Consider the following 15,198-nt stretch of genomic DNA (forward strand, 5'->3'; position numbering starts at 1 on the left):
TAGAATGTCGACAGAATTCTAAAATGACCTCAGATTTCTAAAATGTCATCAGAATTCTGAAATGACATCAAAATTCTGGAATGACATCAGAATTCTAGAATAACATCAGAATTCTGGAATGTCGAAAGAATTCTAGAATGACATCAGAATTCTAGATTTAATCTAGAAATTACTAAAACTATCTCCTCATCTAAGCAATCAACTTGTCTCTTAGACCCCATCCCAACCTGGCTGCTCAAAGAGGTTTTACCTTTAGTCAGCACTTCTTTACTAGACATGATCAATCTGTCCTTATTAACAGGCTACTTACCACAGTCCTTTAAAGTAGCTGTAATTAAACCTCTTCTTAAAAAGACCACTCTTGATCCAGAGGTTTTAGCCAACTATAGACCTATATCTAACCTCCCCTTTCTCTCCAAGATTCTTGAGAAAGCAGTCGCCAACCAGCTGTGTGACTTTCTACATGACAATAGGTTGCTTGAGGACTTTCAGTCAGGTTTCAGAGCTCATCATAGCACAGAGACGGCACTGGTGAAAGTTACAAATGACCTTCTCACTGCATCAGACAAAGGACTTGTCTCTATACTTGTTTTGTTAGATCTTAGTGCTGCATTCGACACCATTGACCATCATATCCTATTACAGAGATTGGAACATTTAATTGGCATCAAAGGAACCGCACTAAGCTGGTTTAAGTCGTATTTATCAGATCGATCTCAGTTTGTACATGTTAACGATGAATCCTCCATGTACGCCAAAGTCAGTCATGGAGTTCCACAAGGTTCTGTGCTTGGACCAATACTATTCACCTTATATATGCTTCCTTTAGGGATATTGTTAGAAAACACTCCATACATTTTCATTGCTATGCGGATGATACCCAGCTATATTTATCGATCAAGCCAGAATAACCTCATCAGTTATTCAAGCTTCAAGCATGCCTTAAGGACATAAAGACCTGGATGACCTGTAATTATCTGATGTTGAACTCAGACAAGACAGAAGTTATTGTTCTTGGCCCTGAACACCTCAGAAATACAGTATCTAAGGATATTGTTACCCTAGATGGCATTGCCCTGGCCTCCAGCGCCACCGTGAGGAATCTCGGAGTTGTCTTTGATCAGGACATGTCCTTTAACTCCCACGTAAAACAAACTTCACGGACTGCCTTCTTTCACCTCCGTAACATTGCAAAAATCAGGAAGATCCTGTCTCAAACAGATGCAGAAAAATTAGTCCATGCATTTGTCACGTCTAGGCTGGATTATTGCAATTCCTTATTATCAGGCTGTCCCAATAAGTCCATGAGCTTATACGCTCATAGTTTATAGTTTATACGCTTATAGTTAAGGGCTGGCTCAGGCCTGCCTGGACCAGCCCCCTAGTTATGCTGCTATAGGCCTACACTGCTGGGGGACTTCCCATGATGCACTGAGCTTTCCTCCTCTCCCTCCTCATCTTTGCACATTCATCACAGTCCAATGCATGTTACTAACTTTATTTCTTCCCCGGAGTTTCTTTGTGCTTTGTCGACTCGTAGGTCGTTGTGGATCGTGGTCCTGGTACGCCTGGGTGCTGCTGCCGCCATGGGCCTGCCTGACTCTCATCTCTACAGTTATTATGTTTAGTCATAGTTCTGTTACTATTAAAGCTCCTATTATTAATCTAAGCTAATATTACAGCTACTTCTACTGTTAGTGCTGCCATACATCTTTGCCTACCTGTCTGTCTGTCTATCTGTGTCTCTACGTCTATCTCTCTGTCTCTGTCTCTGTCTCTCCCTCTCTCTCTCTCTCTCTCTCTCTCTCTCTCTCTCTCAAACCCAACCGGTCAAAGCAGATGACCGCCCACCTAGAGTCTGGTTCTGCTCGAGTTTTCTGCCTCTTAAAAGGAAGTTTTTCCTTGCCACTGTCCCCAAAGTGCTTGCTCATGGTGGGAACTGTTGGGTCTCTGTAATAACATTATAAAGAGTCGGTCAAGACCTGCTCTATTTTGTAAAGTGTCATGAGATGACTTTTGTTGTGATTTGGCACTATATAAAAAAAATTGACTTGAATTGAATTGAATTGAAATTGAATTGAATCAGAATTCTAGAACAGCGTCAGAATTCTAGAATTTTGACGGAATTCTATAATGACCTCAGAATTCTAGAATGAGATAAGAATTCTAGAATGACCTCATAATTCTAGAATGTTGAGAAAATTCTAGAATGTCGACAGAATTCTAAAATGACCTCAGAATTCTAGGATGTCATCAGAATTCTAGAACGACATCAGCATTCTGGAATGTCGAAAGAATTCTAGAATGACATCAGAATTCTAGAACAGCGTCAGAATTCTAGAATGTCATCAGACTTCTAGAACAACATCAGAATTCTGGAATGTCAATGGAATTCTGGAATGTCGATAGAATTCTAGAATGACATCAGAATTGTAGAATGTTGACAGAATTCTAGAATGTCATCAGAATTCTAGAATGTCTACAGAATTCTAGAATGACATAAGAATTCTAGAACAACATCAGAATTCCGGAATGTCGATAGAATTCTGGAATGTCGATAGAATTCTAGAATGACATCAGAATTCTAGAACAGCGTCAGAATTCTTGAATGTTGACAGAATTCTAGAATGACCTAAGAATTCTAGAATGTTGACAAAATTATAGAATGTCATCAGAATTCTGGAATGTCGACAGAATTCTAAAATGACCTCAGAATTCTAGAATGTCATCAGAATTCTAGAATGACATCAGAATTCTAGAATGACATCAGAATTCTCGAACAAAGCCTAAATTCTAGAATGTCGAAATAATTCTAGAACGACATCAGAATTCTAGAACAGCGTCAGAATTCTAGAATGTTGACAGAATTCTAGAATGTCATCAGAATTCTGGAATGTCGATTGAATTCTGGAATGTCGACAGAATTCTAGAATGTCATCAGAATTCTAGAATGTCGACAGAATTCTAAAATGACCTCAGAATTCTAGAACATCAGAATTCTGGAATGTCGAAAGAATTTTAGAATGACATCAGAATTCTAGAACAGCGTCAGAATTCTAGAATTTTGACAGAATTCTATAATGACCTCAGAATTCTAGAACAGCGTCAGAATTCTAGAATTTTGACAGAATTCTATAATGACCTCAGTATTCTAGAATGTCGACAGAATTCTAGAATGACATAAGAATTCTAGAACAACATCAGAATTCCGGAATGTCGATAGAATTCTGGAATGTCGATAGAATTCTAGAATGACATCAGAATTCTAGAACAGCGTCAGAATTCTTGAATGTTGACAGAATTCTAGAATGACCTAAGAATTCTAGAATGTTGACAAAATTATAGAATGTCATCAGAATTCTGGAATGTCGACAGAATTCTCAAATGACCTCAGAATTCTAGAATGTCATCAGAATTCTAGAATGACATCAGAATTCTAGAATGACCTCAGGAGTCTAGAACAACATCAGACTTCTGGAATGTCGAAAGAATTCTAGAACGACATCAGAATTCTAGAACAGCGTCAGAATTCTAGAATGTTGACAGAATTCTAGAATGTCATCAGAATTCTGGAATGTCGATAGAATTCTAGAATGTCGATAGAATTCTAGAATGACATCAGAATTGTAGAATGTTGACAGAATTCTAGAATGACATCAGAATTCTGGAATGTCGATAGAATTCTGGAATTTCGATAAAATTCTAAAATGACATCAGAATTCTAGAATGTCATCAGAATTCGAGACTGACATCAGAATTCTAGAATGACCTCAGAATTCTAGAACAGCGTCAGAATTCTAGAATGTTGACAGAATTCTAGAATGACCTCAGAATTCTAGAATGTCGACAGAATTCTAGAATGACATAAGAATTCTAGAATGACCTCAGAATTCTAGAATGTTGAGAAAATTCTAGAATGTCGACAGAATTCTAAAATGACCTCAGAATTCTAGAATGTCATCAGAATTCTCGAATGACCTCAGAATTCTAGAACAACATCAGAATTCTGGAATGTCGAAAGAATTCTAGAATGACATCAGACTTCTAGAACAAAGTCAAAATTCTCGAATGTCGACATAATTCTAGAATAACATCAGAATTCTACAACAGCATCAGAATTCTATAATGTTGACAGAATTCTAGAATGACATCAGAATTCTAGAATGTCATCAGAATTCTAGAACAACATCAGAATTCTAGAATGTCATCAGAATTCAAGACTGACATCAGAATTCTAGAATGACCTCAGAATTATAGAACAGCGTCAGAATTCTAGAATGTCGAAAGAATTCTAGAATGACATCAGACTTCTAGAACAAAGCCAAAATTCTAGAATGTCGACATAATTCTGGAATGACATCAGAATTCTAGAATGTCATCAGACTTCTAGAACAACAGCAGAATTCTGGAATGTCAATGGAATTCTGGAATGTCGATAGAATTCTAGAATGACATCAGAATTGTAGAATGTTGACAGAATTCTAGAATGTCATCAGAATTCTAGAATGTCGACAGAATTCTAAAATGACCTCAGAATTCTAGAACATCAGAATTCTGGAATGACATCAGAATTCTAGAATGTCATCAGACTTCTAGAACGACATCAGAATTCTGGAATGTCAATGGAATTCTGGAATGTCGATAGAATTCTAGAATGACATCAGAATTCTAGAATGTCATCAGAATTCTAGAGTGTCGACAGAATTCTAAAATGACCTCAGAATTCTAGAACATCAGAATTCTGGAATGTCGAAAGAATTCTAGAATGACATCAGAATTCCAGAACAGCGTCAGAATTCTAGAATTTTGACAGAATTCTAAAATGACCTCAGAATTCCAGAATGTCATCAGAATTCTAGAATGACCTCAGAATTCTAGAACAAAATCAGAATTCTGGAATGTCAATATAATTCTAAAATGACCTCAGAATTCTAGAATGTCATCAGAATTCTAGAATGACCTCAGAATTCAAGAACAACATCAGAATTCTGGAATGTCGAAAGAATTCTAGAATGACATCAGACTTCTAGAACAAAGCCAAAATTCTAGAATGTCGACATAATTCTGGAATGACATCAGAATTCAAGAATGTCATCAGACTTCTAGAACAACATCAGAATTCTGGAACGTCAATGGAATTCTGGAATGTCGATAGAATTCTAGAATGACATCAGAATTGTAGAATGTTGACAGAATTCTAGAATGTCATCAGAATTCTAGAATGTCGACAGAATTCTAAAATGACCTCAGAATTCTAGAACATCAGAATTCTGGAATGTCGATAGAATTCTGGAATGTCGATAGAATTCTAGAATGACATCAGAATTCTAGAATGACATCAGAATTCTAGAACAGCGTCAGAATTCTTGAATGTTGACAGAATTCTAGAATGACCTAAGAATTCTAGAATGTTGAAAAAATTATAGAATGTCATCAGAATTCTGGAATGTCGACAGAATTCTAAAATTACCTCAGAATTCTAGAATGTCATCAGAATTCTAGAATGACCTCAGAATTCTAGAATGACCTCAGGATTCTAGAACAACATCAGAATTCTGGAATGTCAATATAATTCTAAAATGACCTCAGAATTCTAGAATGTCATCAGAATTCTAGAATGACCTCAGAATTCAAGAACAACATCAGAATTCTGGAATGTCGAAAGAATTCTAGAATGACATCAGACTTCTAGAACAAAGCCAAAATTCTAGAATGTCGACATAATTCTGGAATGACATCAGAATTCAAGAATGTCATCAGACTTCTAGAACAACATCAGAATTCTGGAACGTCAATGGAATTCTGGAATGTCGATAGAATTCTAGAATGACATCAGAATTGTAGAATGTTGACAGAATTCTAGAATGTCATCAGAATTCTAGAATGTCGACAGAATTCTAGAATGACATAGGAATTCTAGAACAACATCAGAATTCTGGAACGTCAATGGAATTCTGGAATGTCGATAGAATTCTAGAATGACATCAGAATTGTAGAATGTTGACAGAATTCTAGAATGTCATCAGAATTCTAGAATGTCGACAGAATTCTAAAATGACCTCAGAATTCTAGAACATCAGAATTCTGGAATGTCGATAGAATTCTGGAATGTCGATAGAATTCTAGAATGACATCAGAATTCTAGAATGACATCAGACTTCTAGAACAACATCAGAATTCTGGAACGTCAATGGAATTCTGGAATGTCGAAATGTCGAAAGAATTCTAGAATGACATCAGAATTCTAGAACAGCGTCAGAATTCTAGAATTTTGACAGAATTCTAGAATGTCGACAGAATTCTAGAATGACATAGGAATTCTAGAACAACATCAGAATTCTGGAATGTCGATAGAATTCTGGAATGTCGATAGAATTCTAGAATGACATCAGAATTCTAGAATGACATCAGAATTCTAGAACAGCGTCAGAATTCTTGAATGTTGACAGAATTCTAGAATGACCTAAGAATTCTAGAATGTTGAAAAAATTATAGAATGTCATCAGAATTCTGGAATGTCGACAGAATTCTAAAATTACCTCAGAATTCTAGAATGTCATCAGAATTCTAGAATGACCTCAGAATTCTAGAATGACCTCAGGATTCTAGAACAACATCAGAATTCTGGAATGTCAATATAATTCTAAAATGACCTCAGAATTCTCGAACAAAGCCTAAATTCTAGAATGTCGAAATAATTCTAGAACGACATCAGAATTCTAGAACAGCGTCAGAATTCTAGAATGTTGACAGAATTCTAGAATGTCATCAGAATTCTGGAATGTCGAGAGAATTCTAGAATGTCGATAGAATTCTAGAATGACATCAGAATTTTAGAATGTTGACAGAATTCTAGAATGTCATCAGAATTCTGGAATGTCGATAGAATTCTGGAATGTCGATAGAATTCTAGAATGACATCAGAATTCTGGAATGTCGAAAAAATTCTAGAATGACCTCAGAATTCTAGAATGTTGACAAAATTCTAGAATGTCGACAGAATTCTAGAATGACCTCAGAATTCTAGAATGTCGACAGAATTCTAGAATGACATAAGAATTCTAGAATGACCTCAGAATTCTACAACAACATCAGAATTCTGGAATGTCGATAGAATTCTGGAATGTCGATAGAATTCTAGAATGACATCAGAATTGTAGAATGTTGACAGAATTCTAGAATGTAATCAGAATTCTAGAATGTCGACAGAATTCTAGAATGACCTCAGAATTCTAGAACAAAATCAGAATTCTGGAATGTCAATAGAATTCTAAAATGATCTCAGAATTCAAGAACAACATCAGAATTCTGGAATGTCGACATAATTCTGGAATGACATCAGAATTGTAGAATGATGACATAATTCTAGAATGTCATCAGAATTCTAGAATGTCGACAGAATTCTAGAATGACATAAGAATTCTAGAACAACATCAGAATTCCGGAATGTCGATAGAATTCTGGAATGTCGATAGAATTCTAGAATGACATCAGAATTCTAGAATGTTGACAAAATCCTAGAATGTCGATAGAATTCTAAAATGACCTCAGAATTCCAGAATGTCATCAGAATTCTAGAATGACCTCAGAATTCTAGAACAAAATCAGAATTCTGGAATGTCAATATAATTCTAAAATGACCTCAGAATTCTAGAATGTCATCAGAATTCTAGAATGACCTCAGAATTCAAGAACAACATCAGAATTCTGGAATGTCGAAAGAATTCTAGAATGACATCAGACTTCTAGAACAAAGCGAAAATTCTAGAATGTCGACATAATTCTGGAATGACATCAGAATTCAAGAATGTCATCAGACTTCTAGAACAACATCAGAATTCTGGAATGTCAATGGAATTCTGGAATGTCGATAGAATTCTAGAATGACATCAGAATTGTAGAATGTTGACAGAATTCTAGAATGTCATCAGAATTCTAGAATGTCGACAGAATTCTAAAATGACCTCAGAATTCTAGAACATCAGAATTCTGGAATGTCGAAAGAATTCTAGAATGACATCAGAATTCTAGAACAGCGTCAGAATTCTAGAATTTTGACAGAATTCTATAATGACCTCAGAATTCTAGAATGTCGACAGAATTCTAGAATGACATAAGAATTCTAGAACAACATCAGAATTCCGGAATGTCGATAGAATTCTGGAATGTCGATAGAATTCTAGAATGACATCAGAATTCTAGAATGACATCAGAATTCTAGAACAGCGTCAGAATTCTTGAATGTTGACAGAATTCTAGAATGACCTAAGAATTCTAGAATGTTGAAAAAATTATAGAATGTCATCAGAATTCTGGAATGTCGACAGAATTCTAAAATGACCTCAGAATTCTAGCATGTCATCAGAATTCTAGAATGACCTCAGAATTCTAGAACAACATCAGAATTCTGGAATGTAGACAGAATTCTAGAATGACCTCAGAATTCTAGAATGTTGAGAAAATTCTAGAATGTCGACATATTTCTGGAATGACATCAGAATTCTAGAATGTCATCAGAATTCTAGAATGATATCAGAATTCTAGAACAGCGTCAGAATTATAGAATTTTCACAGAATTCTATAATGACAACAGAATTCTAGAACAGCGTCAGAATTTTAGAATTTTGACAGAATTCTATAATGACCTCAGAATTCTAGAATGTTAACAGAATTCTAAAATGACATAAGAATTCTAGAACAACATCAGAATTCCGGAATGTCGACAGAATTCTAGAATGACCACAGAATTCTAGAACAAAATCAGAATTCTGGAATGTCGATAGAATTCTAAAATGACCTCAGAATTCTAGAATGTCATCAGAATTCTAGAATGACCTCAGAATTCTAGAACAACATCAGAATTCTGGAATGTAGAAAGAATTCTAGAATGACCTCAGAATTCTAGAATGTTGAGAAAATTCTAGAATGTCGACATATTTCTGGAATGACATCAGAATTCTAGAAAGTCATCAGAATTCTAGAACAACATCAGAATTCAGGAACGTCGATAGAATTCTGGAATTTCGATAAAATTCTAGGATGACATCAGAATTGTAGAATGTTGACAGAATTGTAGAATGTCATCAGAATTCTAGAATGTCGACAGAATCCTAAAATGACCTCAGAATTCTAGAATGTCATCAGAATTCTAGAATGACCTCAGAATTCTAGAATGTTGAGAAAATTCTAGAATGTCAACAGAATTCTAGAATGATATCAGAATTCTAGAACAGCGTCAGAATTATAGAATTTTGACAGAATTCTATAATGACAACAGAATTCTAGAACAGCGTCAGAATTCTAGAATTTTGACGGAATTCTATAATGACCTCAGAATTCTAGAATGTCATCAGAATTCTAGAATGACCTCAGAATTCTAGAACAAAATCAGAATTCTGGAATGTCGATAGAATTCTAAAATGACCTCAGAATTCTAGAATGTCATCAGAATTCTGGAATGTCGATAGAATTCTAGACTGACATCAGAATTCTAGAACAAAGCCAAAATTCTAGAATGTCGACATAATTTTGGAATGACATCAGAATTCTAGAATGTCATCAGAATTCTAGAACAACATCAGAATTCTGGAATGTCGATAGAATTCTGGAATTTCGATAAAATTCTAAAATGACATCAGAATTCTAGAATGTCATCAGAATTCGAGACTGACATCAGAATTCTAGAATGACCTCAGAATTCTAGAACAGCGTCAGAATTCTAGAATGTTGACAGAATTCTAGAATGACCTCAGAATTCTAGAATGTCGACAGAATTCTAGAATGACATAAGAATTCTAGAATGACCTCAGAATTCTAGAATGTTGAGAAAATTCTAGAATGTCGACAGAATTCTAAAATGACCTCAGAATTCTAGAATGTCATCAGAATTCTCGAATGACCTCAGAATTCTAGAACAACATCAGAATTCTGGAATGTCGAAAGAATTCTAGAATGACATCAGACTTCTAGAACAAAGTCAAAATTCTAGAATGTCGACATAATTCTAGAATAACATCAGAATTCTACAACAGCATCAGAATTCTATAATGTTGACAGAATTCTAGAATGACATCAGAATTCTAGAATGTCATCAGAATTCTAGAACAACATCAGAATTCTAGAATGTCATCAGAATTCAAGACTGACATCAGAATTCTAGAATGACCTCAGAATTATAGAACAGCGTCAGAATTCTAGAATGTCGAAAGAATTCTAGAATGACATCAGACTTCTAGAACAAAGCCAAAATTCTAGAATGTCGACATAATTCTGGAATGACATCAGAATTCTAGAATGTCATCAGACTTCTAGAACAACAGCAGAATTCTGGAATGTCAATGGAATTCTGGAATGTCGATAGAATTCTAGAATGACATCAGAATTGTAGAATGTTGACAGAATTCTAGAATGTCATCAGAATTCTAGAATGTCGACAGAATTCTAAAATGACCTCAGAATTCTAGAACATCAGAATTCTGGAATGACATCAGAATTCTAGAATGTCATCAGACTTCTAGAACGACATCAGAATTCTGGAATGTCAATGGAATTCTGGAATGTCGATAGAATTCTAGAATGACATCAGAATTGTAGAATGTTGACAGAATTCTAGAATGTCATCAGAATTCTAGAATGTCGACAGAATTCTAAAATGACCTCAGAATTCTAGAACATCAGAATTCTGGAATGTCGAAAGAATTCTAGAATGACATCAGAATTCTAGAACAGCGTCAGAATTCTAGAATTTTGACAGAATTCTATAATGACCTCAGAATTCTAGAATGTCGACAGAATTCTAGAATGACATAAGAATTCTAGAACAACATCAGAATTCCGGAATGTCGATAAAATTCTGGAATGTCGATAGAATTCTAGAATGACATCAGAATTCCAGAACAGCGTCAGAATTCTAGAATTTTGACAGAATTCTAAAATGACCTCAGAATTCCAGAATGTCATCAGAATTCTAGAATGACCTCAGAATTCTAGAACAAAATCAGAATTCTGGAATGTCAATATAATTCTAAAATGACCTCAGAATTCTAGAATGTCATCAGAATTCTAGAATGACCTCAGAATTCAAGAACAACATCAGAATTCTGGAATGTCGAAAGAATTCTAGAATGACATCAGACTTCTAGAACAAAGCCAAAATTCTAGAATGTCGACATAATTCTGGAATGACATCAGAATTCAAGAATGTCATCAGACTTCTAGAACAACATCAGAATTCTGGAACGTCAATGGAATTCTGGAATGTCGATAGAATTCTAGAATGACATCAGAATTGTAGAATGTTGACAGAATTCTAGAATGTCATCAGAATTCTAGAATGTCGACAGAATTCTAAAATGACCTCAGAATTCTAGAACATCAGAATTCTGGAATGTCGATAGAATTCTGGAATGTCGATAGAATTCTAGAATGACATCAGAATTCTAGAATGACATCAGAATTCTAGAACAGCGTCAGAATTCTTGAATGTTGACAGAATTCTAGAATGACCTAAGAATTCTAGAATGTTGAAAAAATTATAGAATGTCATCAGAATTCTGGAATGTCGACAGAATTCTAAAATTACCTCAGAATTCTAGAATGTCATCAGAATTCTAGAATGACCTCAGAATTCTAGAATGACCTCAGGATTCTAGAACAACATCAGAATTCTGGAATGTCAATATAATTCTAAAATGACCTCAGAATTCTAGAATGTCATCAGAATTCTAGAATGACCTCAGAATTCAAGAACAACATCAGAATTCTGGAATGTCGAAAGAATTCTAGAATGACATCAGACTTCTAGAACAAAGCCAAAATTCTAGAATGTCGACATAATTCTGGAATGACATCAGAATTCAAGAATGTCATCAGACTTCTAGAACAACATCAGAATTCTGGAACGTCAATGGAATTCTGGAATGTCGATAGAATTCTAGAATGACATCAGAATTGTAGAATGTTGACAGAATTCTAGAATGTCATCAGAATTCTAGAATGTCGACAGAATTCTAGAATGACATAGGAATTCTAGAACAACATCAGAATTCTGGAACGTCAATGGAATTCTGGAATGTCGATAGAATTCTAGAATGACATCAGAATTGTAGAATGTTGACAGAATTCTAGAATGTCATCAGAATTCTAGAATGTCGACAGAATTCTAAAATGACCTCAGAATTCTAGAACATCAGAATTCTGGAATGTCGATAGAATTCTGGAATGTCGATAGAATTCTAGAATGACATCAGAATTCTAGAATGACATCAGACTTCTAGAACAACATCAGAATTCTGGAACGTCAATGGAATTCTGGAATGTCGAAATGTCGAAAGAATTCTAGAATGACATCAGAATTCTAGAACAGCGTCAGAATTCTAGAATTTTGACAGAATTCTAGAATGTCGACAGAATTCTAGAATGACATAGGAATTCTAGAACAACATCAGAATTCTGGAATGTCGATAGAATTCTGGAATGTCGATAGAATTCTAGAATGACATCAGAATTCTAGAATGACATCAGAATTCTAGAACAGCGTCAGAATTCTTGAATGTTGACAGAATTCTAGAATGACCTAAGAATTCTAGAATGTTGAAAAAATTATAGAATGTCATCAGAATTCTGGAATGTCGACAGAATTCTAAAATTACCTCAGAATTCTAGAATGTCATCAGAATTCTAGAATGACCTCAGAATTCTAGAATGACCTCAGGATTCTAGAACAACATCAGAATTCTGGAATGTCAATATAATTCTAAAATGACCTCAGAATTCTCGAACAAAGCCTAAATTCTAGAATGTCGAAATAATTCTAGAACGACATCAGAATTCTAGAACAGCGTCAGAATTCTAGAATGTTGACAGAATTCTAGAATGTCATCAGAATTCTGGAATGTCGAGAGAATTCTAGAATGTCGATAGAATTCTAGAATGACATCAGAATTTTAGAATGTTGACAGAATTCTAGAATGTCATCAGAATTCTGGAATGTCGATAGAATTCTGGAATGTCGATAGAATTCTAGAATGACATCAGAATTCTGGAATGTCGAAAAAATTCTAGAATGACCTCAGAATTCTAGAATGTTGACAAAATTCTAGAATGTCGACAGAATTCTAGAATGACCTCAGAATTCTAGAATGTCGACAGAATTCTAGAATGACATAAGAATTCTAGAATGACCTCAGAATTCTACAACAACATCAGAATTCTGGAATGTCGATAGAATTCTGGAATGTCGATAGAATTCTAGAATGACATCAGAATTGTAGAATGTTGACAGAATTCTAGAATGTCATAAGAATTCTAGAATGTCGACAGAATTCTAGAATGACCTCAGAATTCTAGAACAAAATCAGAATTCTGGAATGTCAATAGAATTCTAAAATGATCTCAGAATTCAAGAACAACATCAGAATTCTGGAATGTCGACATAATTCTGGAATGACATCAGAATTGTAGAATGATGACATAATTCTAGAATGTCATCAGAATTCTAGAATGTCGACAGAATTCTAGAATGACATAAGAATTCTAGAACAACATCAGAATTCCGGAATGTCGATAGAATTCTGGAATGTCGATAGAATTCTAGAATGACATCAGAATTCTAGAATGTTGACAAAATCCTAGAATGTCGATAGAATTCTAAAATGACCTCAGAATTCCAGAATGTCATCAGAATTCTAGAATGACCTCAGAATTCTAGAACAAAATCAGAATTCTGGAATGTCAATATAATTCTAAAATGACCTCAGAATTCTAGAATGTCATCAGAATTCTAGAATGACCTCAGAATTCAAGAACAACATCAGAATTCTGGAATGTCGAAAGAATTCTAGAATGACATCAGACTTCTAGAACAAAGCGAAAATTCTAGAATGTCGACATAATTCTGGAATGACATCAGAATTCAAGAATGTCATCAGACTTCTAGAACAACATCAGAATTCTGGAATGTCAATGGAATTCTGGAATGTCGATAGAATTCTAGAATGACATCAGAATTGTAGAATGTTGACAGAATTCTAGAATGTCATCAGAATTCTAGAATGTCGACAGAATTCTAAAATGACCTCAGAATTCTAGAACATCAGAATTCTGGAATGTCGAAAGAATTCTAGAATGACATCAGAATTCTAGAACAGCATCAGAATTCTAGAATTTTGACAGAATTCTATAATGACCTCAGAATTCTAGAATGTCGACAGAATTCTAGAATGACATAAGAATTCTAGAACAACATCAGAATTCCGGAATGTCGATAGAATTCTGGAATGTCGATAGAATTCTAGAATGACATCAGAATTCTAGAATGACATCAGAATTCTAGAACAGCGTCAGAATTCTTGAATGTTGACAGAATTCTAGAATGACCTAAGAATTCTAGAATGTTGAAAAAATTATAGAATGTCATCAGAATTCTGGAATGTCGACAGAATTCTAAAATGACCTCAGAATTCTAGAATGTCATCAGAATTCTAGAATGACCTCAGAATTCTAGAACAACATCAGAATTCTGGAATGTAGACAGAATTCTAGAATGACCTCAGAATTCTAGAATGTTGAGAAAATTCTAGAATGTCGACATATTTCTGGAATGACATCAGAATTCTAGAATGTCATCAGAATTCTAGAATGATATCAGAATTCTAGAACAGCGTCAGAATTATAGAATTTTCACAGAATTCTATAATGACAACAGAATTCTAGAACAGCGTCAGAATTTTAGAATTTTGACAGAATTCTATAATGACCTCAGAATTCTAGAATGTTAACAGAATTCTAAAATGACATAAGAATTCTAGAACAACATCAGAATTCCGGAATGTCGACAGAATTCTAGAATGACCACAGAATTCTAGAACAAAATCAGAATTCTGGAATGTCGATAGAATTCTAAAATGACCTCAGAATTCTAGAATGTCATCAGAATTCTAGAATGACCTCAGAATTCTAGAACAACATCAGAATTCTGGAATGTAGAAAGAATTCTAGAATGACCTCAGAATTCTAGAATGTTGAGAAAATTCTAGAATGTCGACATATTTCTGGAATGACATCAGAATTCTAGAAAGTCATCAGAATTCTAGAACAACATCAAAATTCAGGAACGTCGATAGAATTCTGGAATTTCGATAAAATTCTAGGATGACATCAGAATTGTAGAATGTTGACAGAATTGTAGAATGTCATCAG

The sequence above is a fragment of the Enoplosus armatus genome, chromosome 4 (genome assembly GCF_043641665.1).
Source record: "Enoplosus armatus isolate fEnoArm2 chromosome 4, fEnoArm2.hap1, whole genome shotgun sequence".
Classification (NCBI taxonomy): domain Eukaryota; kingdom Metazoa; phylum Chordata; class Actinopteri; order Centrarchiformes; family Enoplosidae; genus Enoplosus; species Enoplosus armatus.